This window comes from Ascaphus truei, chromosome 5 (genome assembly GCF_040206685.1).
Source record: "Ascaphus truei isolate aAscTru1 chromosome 5, aAscTru1.hap1, whole genome shotgun sequence".
Taxonomy (NCBI): Eukaryota; Metazoa; Chordata; class Amphibia; order Anura; family Ascaphidae; genus Ascaphus; species Ascaphus truei.
In genome coordinates, this window is record NC_134487.1 from 266175391 (window position 1) to 266183854 (window position 8464).

The following is an 8464-nucleotide window of genomic DNA, read 5'->3' on the forward strand; positions in this document are numbered from 1 at the left end:
ATCTGATATGTAGAAGTGTGCGCATATTGCATGTAAATACATGATGCATGTATCTGGTAAGTGTGTGTGTGTGTGTATGGTGGAGGCACGTTGTATTTGTTTGCTTGGTGCATGTATCTTCTATGTGTGTGTTTGTGTGCATTAATCTGTGTGTATATACATGTATTGTGTGTATGGTGCATATCTGGTGTGTATATTTTTGTGTACTGTACGTCGCAATTATCTGTTGCCAGCCAGCCTCTAACTCCTTCCGCTAAGGTTTCTCTCTAAATGAAAGGGATCCAAATCAGGAACCGGAGCACAGCCTCACCAATGTGACATGGGACACGAGGAGTATTTATCAAAGATGTATTAAATTAAAAGGACATGAAAACAAGGTCCTGACAAGCACTCAGAGTGCAGTAGTGTATGTCTTTTTTCAACTTCATCTACTATGTAACTATGCAATAACACTGTTCAACATAAGGGACCACCTATAAATTATACTATTGTATACAATGTACATATTTCCACATCTTTCCTCCCAAGAAAATAACAAACAACACAAATATATATGCATTAAAAGACAAACTACTGTGCATTACATGTAAGACTATTGTTGACTATCTTGAAGGGTCTCCATTGGCTGTCAATGCATCTGGACTATACTGCATAACCCATAGGTCACTTTAAATTCTCTCAAATGTCTCCCCCTGGTCTATGTATACAATATAAGGTTGTGGTTCCATTTGTTCCATTATGGTACCTATCTGGCCCCAGGTATCAGAGATCTAATTCTGCAGACAAACTCGATCACATGGGTTAGGTTAGGGTCACAGTGAGCGCTTTGGCGCATGTGACCTGCATCAACGCGACTTGGTGGGCTCCAGGCAACTCATGGTGGTGAAGTGTGGTGGGGGCGCAGCAGGGGCGCGGCCATGACGTCACACGGCTGGTTCGCCCTCATTGGCTGAACCACTATTGTGACATGGCCAATTCTTGACCGCCATGCCCAAAGACCAAAATCTTGTCATTTGGCAAAGGCAGTCTCGCGCATAGCGCTTTGTGCGCTCACACATAAACGCCGACTGGGGCCTGCCCTATAGAGGGCTGTTCTGTGTGTGTGGTGCGCACACCGTCGCGTGCGCAGCCACAGCCACCAGGGATGAAGCCAAAAGCTGCGCTTATAGTGCCGGCGACAGCGACGTCGCGTCAAAACAAATGCATTGTCGCAGTCGCATATACAGTAGTATAGTATCAATTTGGATTTTTTTTATAAAAAGTCTCTTTTTGGCATACCGTATAGTAAGAACATATACTAAAAATGTGGTAATTATTTCACTTAACCTTATACAGTACCTTCTTCCAACTTAAAGTTACTGTAAACATTCAATGCTTCCTCTCCCACAATATGTAAAAAAATCTTAATAATTTAACTTTATTTTCTTTCTCCTCAGCATCTATGGCCACCAACTGCAGTCTAAATCTCTGCCTGAACTTTTGCCAGTTCTCTGAGTCATTGTCAGTTAGCTGCAGAATGGATGGAGACTGCAATACATCTATTACTTACAACAGCCTTTATGCCTTTGTTGCTTACTTGGTGCAGTTGCTCTGTCTGTTTTTTTCCAATAATAAAAACAAAAGCGAAGTAACTTCTCCTTCTCATTCAGCAGTTCTGACGCCATATACTGTAGTGATTTTGTGGATGTATAAAGCAGTAAAGCAAAGAAGTGAAATAGACAAACTTTTTAATAACACGCAGCAGCCATCTTGTGGAACACAGATTCTTCCTGGTTGCATGGGGACTCTCCCTGATAGTGATCGTCTGTAAATTCCCTTATTAATAACATTGTACAATATAATGGACTGTCTATAAATAACACTATCTTATACAATGTACATTTCTCCACATAGAATATATAAACTAGAATTCTAAGGGCCAAATAAACCCTCTGGTAAAATCCTTCTGTACAGATGCAGCCACGAGTATTAGAACTCTTGCCTTGGAAATTCTGGGGCAGTCTCACAGTAAATGCCTCAACATTGCTGCAACATTTTGAGGAGAGATAACGTGGAAAACTCCAGAGAGAACTGGGAAATAAGCATATTTACATATTTAAATTTGTAACTATTCAGGGATATAAAAAAAAAATACAGGAGAAGAGACGCTCATCCCATATACATATATACAAATGATAATCAGCAGGTGCTCAGAGGAAAAATAAACACATAGTGGCAGGGTTGATCCAAAGGGGATCAGAAAAGGTTTCCTCTATATATAGCACTCTATGCATGATTCTAGTAACTGGATATCATTAATCCAACAGATAATTACTGTATACCCGAGCAGACCAAGAAAAAATAATAAAGTTTTATTAATTCCAATATTTGATTAAAAACGCATAACTACATTCATACATTAAAATGACTCCGTGGAAAGTAGCTAGATAGGGGACTGTGTCTCAGTCAAAGGTATACAAATCTATCTATAAACATCTATTTCAGAATAAATACCATAGTGATAGGATCTATGGTATAGTCCCGGCAAAACAGTGAATACTGTAATGAATGCTTGTACTCCTAGGTATAAATCATAACGTATAGATATACATATCATTCAATTAATACACTGTGGAAAAGCATATGGCTCAAAAAATCAGGATGTAGTTGTAATTAATATATACATTGATGTGGCCGCATTTTTCAAAGTGAGATATGCGGGGTATAACCATGACCTCATGTGCCTTTAAAGGTAAAGGTTAGTTCTCCCACTGCTGCGGGGCAGCACCCAAAAACAACAGACATAGCCAGGTGAGTATTAACGTCAGTGTGCAAACAATGTGCTTATTAGCAGTGAAATTTGGTCAATATGTTGCTATTGGGAAGGCAAAACCAGGTAAGTAATAGCTCTAGACCGCAGCGGGTCTATTAATACCACCGCAAACGCCACATAAGATACAAGCCTGAATGAGCCTCCATCTATAGCCTGGGAACTGAGATGTCGCTACTTCTGATGACGTCACTCATGACGTGTCGCCCTGACCAAATTTCACTGCTAATAAGAGTGCTATATATAGAGGAAACCTTTTCTGATCCCCTTTGGATCAACCCTGCCACTATATACAGGGATATACCAAATAAGTAAACATAGGAAGAATGTTGATCCAGGGAGTAATCCGATTGCCAATTCTTGGAGTCAGGAAGGAATTTATTTTTCCTCTTATGAGATATCATTGGATGATATAACACTGGGGTTTTTTGTTTGCCTTCCCTGGATCAATAAGTAAGTATAGATATAGGATAAAGTATCTGTTGTCTAAATTTAGCATACTGTAGGTTGAACTTGATGGACATATGTCTTTTTTCAACCTCATCTACTATATAACTGTGTTTATTTGCATATTCAAATGATCTTATTTTGCAGATACTGTATCTCAGGTGTATTTACATGTAGAGATGGTCGAATTTGTTTTGCAAATTTGAATCCGCAGTTGATTGGCCAGTTCCTTTGGTCCGCGGATTTCAGCGGATCAATGTCAAAAAGGGCGATTCGCTTTGTGCGGATTTTTTTAGTATTATCACCAATACAATCTGCGGATTGTTAAGAATTTGACAACGGATTACTGAATGTGTGGATTTGATTCTAAAAATCCATCCACGGGCTGTATGCAATGGTGGATTTTGATGAATCCACGTGAATTGAAACCCCTCATATCCATTTGCGGATTTTACACCGCAACACGGATTTTGGGGGTAACTTCGGCGAAAAGCTGGCAAACGGATTTCGGCGGATTCGCCCAACTTTATTTATCTCTATCTCTCTACATGTTATATACATCAGTGTTTTGGTAGGTATATAATTCAATGGATACTCTACTAAATAGGACACAGACCCACTCACTCACTCCAGTCACGAATACTTAGAACAAGCAACTGATTTGTTATGTATTTGACCATGGCCTAAAGTGTAGATGGTTTGAGGGATTTAGGGGTTGAGAAAAAATAGGACTTGGTGATTCATCAAACCACATCCAAACTCCATGAATCATTGCATTAAATTGATGACTGCAGGACAAATGTGCGGAACTAAAGTTACAGAGGAAATACTGGGCCATTGTAAAGACACATAATACACACAAAAAGCATGACTGTCACTGTTCTTAAAGACGTCTTTCTCTTTTCTAATGAACTGCCTAGAACAATCCTCCCACTGACCCGGACAATCAGTCTTTGTGGTGCAATGTGCCCTAAAAACGAAGCCATAATCTCCAATCCTACAAGAAAAAAAGTAATGATGCTAGTGCACTCAACTAGACTTCAATGTCTATCTGGCATATTTTGAAATGCATGGCATATACATGACTTCTACAGTACATGATTGGCCTTAAAGGTAGGGTGACCAGATTTTGAAAATGAAAAACCGGGACACATTTTTTTTTTACATAACAGTTTATTTATTGTAGTACACTTATACTTTACTACTATTAGTCCTTGTTACATAGTTACGTGTGTGTACGTGTGTGTCGGATGACCTCACTAATCGAACAAAAAAAAAGTCATATGTGAATGATTCTGAACCCATTAACCAGTGTCAGGATGCCCCCTCTTCACAATTTCTAAAGCAGCAATCCCGCCTGGGATCTTACCTGATCCGCAGTCCCTCAAGGTACTACACTGGAGGGGAGGTGTTCCCTACCTGTCTTCCGAGGTCTCCCGTGTGAAACTTGAGTCAGATCTGGAAGAAAGCAGGGTAGGTTACTTCGGTGTAGGTATACGGCAGTTAAGATAAGACATAGAGGGAGACAGGGAGGGTGAGGGAGACAGGGAGGGTGAGGGAGACAGGGAGGGTGAGGGAGACAGGGAGGGAGACAGGGAGGGAGAGGGAGACAGGGAGGGAGACACACCCACTGATACACACACACACACACACACACACACACACACACACACTGATACACACACCCACTGATACACACACACACTGATACACACACACACTGATACACACACACACACACACTGATACCCACACAAACACACTGATACACACACACAAACACACACACACACCCACTGATACACACACACACACACACTGATACACACACACACACACACACACACACACACTGATACACACACACACACACACTGATACACTGATACACACACACAGATACACACACACACACACGGATACACACACACAGATACACACACACACACAGATACACACACAGATACACACACACACCCACTGATACACACACACACACACACACACACTGATACACACACACCCACTGATACACCCACACCCTCTGATACACCCACACCCACTGATACACACACACACACACACATTGATACAAACACACACTGATACACACACACACCCACTGATACACACACACACTGATACACACACACACCCATCCACTGATACACCCACACCCACCCACTGATACACACACACACCCACCGATACACACACACACACACACCCACACCCACACTGATACACACACACACACACCCACTGATACACACACACCCACTGATACACACACACACACACACACACACACCCACTGACACACACACACACACACACACCCACTGATACACACACACACACACCCACTGATACACACACACACCCACCCACTGATACACACACACCCACTGATACACACACACCCACTGACAAACACACCCACCCACTGACACACACACTGACACACACACACACACACACACACACACACACACACACACACACACACACACACACACACACACACACACACTGACACCCACACACACACCCCCCCCCACACACACACACACACACACATACTGACACACACACACACACACTGAAACACACACCCACCCACTGACACCCACCCACTGACACACACCCACTGACACACACACACACACACACACACACACACACACACACCCACTGACACACACACATACACCTGCTGACACACACACTGATACACACACTGATACACACACACACCTATACACACACACACACACACACACACACACACACACACACCTATACACTCATACACACATATACACACACACATACACACTAATACACCCCGCCTCCCCCTGCACCGCCCGCCAGCGACGGAAGTCACTGCTCGCCGAGCTCGTGGACCGGACGTGGGGAGAACCCGGCCGCCAGACCTGGTTCCGCACTCTCCCACCTATCGGGGATAAGGCCGCACGCCTGGGCAGAAGCAGGGAGTTCCCCAACAGCAACCCCGCATTGTACCCTCCAGCCATCCGCGCTCCCGCCAACCCTGCTCCCCCCGCGCCTACCTCTCGCCCGGGCAGCAGCAGCAGCAGGGAATGGAGGCAGAGGGGGGGAAAGCGCCAAACAGCCAACGGCTGTCCCTGCACGGGCCGCGGGGATTGGGGGAGGAAGCGGAGAAAGCCCCGCCCCCGGCATCTTCCAGCCAATCACCTGCAGCCCGGCATATTAGAAGCCCAACCCCCTGAAGTTCAAAAAAATACTCACCGGCCAAGCTGCCGCATCCTCGCCACCACCGCGCACCGCATCTACAGTACAAAACAAACGGGACCAGGGAGAAAAACCAGGACATTGCCGAGACGGACTGGCAGCCGGGACAGCACAGAAAAAACGGTACTGTCCCGGCAAAACAGGGACGCCTGGTCACCCGGTTAAAGGGAATGTTTGATAAAAGGACAAAAAGCATAAATACATTGGGTGTGGACTATGTTCACAGTCGTACGTAAAAGAATTGAAGCACATTAGCTCAATGTGCAGTATTTTTCAAACCACCTGTTCCATTGTGATCTAGATTAAGTTTGTACATTCTATAATGAGTGAAGGACAATTATGATGCCTAGCTTCATTTTAGACACCAACAAAATAGGTGACCTCACTCCACTGCATTTTAGGCAGGGCAAACTACCCCCTACTATAATTCTTGATATACAGGTGCTACACAGACTCAGACATGCTGGATGCAATTATGGGAAAGAGCAGGTAAGCAATCTTGTAAAAACAAGTTATTTTCTTTGGTACAAAAGAGGAGAAGGTAAAAAAATAAAATAAAAGCACTGACAAAGTGAATTCAAGCACCCTGAGTAAAATTTGTAGAATGGAATAGAGTTATAAACAATAAAATGCAAAACATTATGTAAAACAGATTAACACAGACGGAGGTACAAGAAAAATAAAGTGAGTGTAAAAATTAGGAGGAGGATAAATGAGAAACTGAACAGGAAAGACATGTAGTATAAGCACAGGAAATACATGTAGTATAAGTACAAGAAAGACATAGTATAAGCACAATAAAGAAATCAGTCATCAAGGAAAGAAGGTTAGAGCTGGGGGAAAAAAAGCACTTCCTGCAGTTCAGGGAATACAATTATAATGTAAACTAAACACACTGACGGGAGGAAAATAGAATTGGGAGAAAGTGTGAATTGTGTAGGGGGGAGACAAGAATAAAACTCCCTGTTGGAAATAGCAGCAAGGTTTGATGAACTAAAAGAAAGGAGAGAGGAAGAAGAAAGAAGGGAGATATAGGAGAGTGCATCATTAAAGACATAAGAAAAATATGAGGGAAAATCAAAAACATATAGAAAAGAGAATATGACGTGAATTTTTTTTTAAATTGGTAAAAATTACACACCAAAAATAAAGTAGAAAACAAATAGCTAGTTAGACGTAGGGAATAGGGTGACAACTATCCCATTGAGAAAGAGTACAATTTTGACATTCATTAAACATGAACAATAAAAGCAGATAAAGTCTATGGGGCCTATTCATTGTACTGATATTGTCAATGCAAAATCGCCTGTACATGGCATGCAATTTGATGGGATGAAAATGTGATCTTTTTTTGCCATATTCAGTAAGAATTATGTATGCCTAAAAATTATTTTTTAATACAGATAAATGTAAGGTTATGCATTTGGGATGCAAGAATAAAAAGGCGACTTACAAATTAAATGGAGATATATTGGGGGAATCCTTGATGGAGAAGGATTTAGGAGTGCTTGTAGACAGCAGGCTTAGCAATAGTGCCCAAAGTCATGCAGTAGCTGCAAAGGCAAACAAGATCTTATCTTGCATCAAACGGGCAATGGATGGAAGGGAAGTAAACATAATTATGCCCCTTTACAAAGCATTAGTAAGACCACACCTTGAATATGGAGTCCAATTTTGGGCACCAATCCTAAGAAAAGACATTATGGAACTAGAGAGAGTGCAGAGAAGAGCCACCAAATTAATAAAGGGGATGGACAATCTAACTTATAAGGAGAAGCTAGCTAAATTAGATTTATTTACATTAGAAAAGAGGCGTCTAAGAGGGGATATGATACCTATGTACAAATATATTCGGGGACAATACAAGGAGCTTTCAAAAGAACTATTCATCCCACGGGCAGTACAAAGTACTCGGGGCCATCCCCTAAGGTTGGA

The 8464-nt window shown here is 42.3% G+C and overlaps 1 long non-coding RNA gene across 1 annotated transcript in view; it reads left to right on the forward strand.

The window, feature by feature from the left end:
• Positions 1–1631, forward strand: part of LOC142494567 (uncharacterized) — a 6824-nt gene extending 5193 nt beyond the window's left edge. The window contains exon 3 of the long non-coding RNA XR_012801537.1: positions 1437–1631. This is a non-coding gene — a long non-coding RNA (uncharacterized LOC142494567). The remainder of the gene's footprint in view (positions 1–1436) is intronic.
• Positions 1632–8464: the final 6833 nt, after the last annotated feature.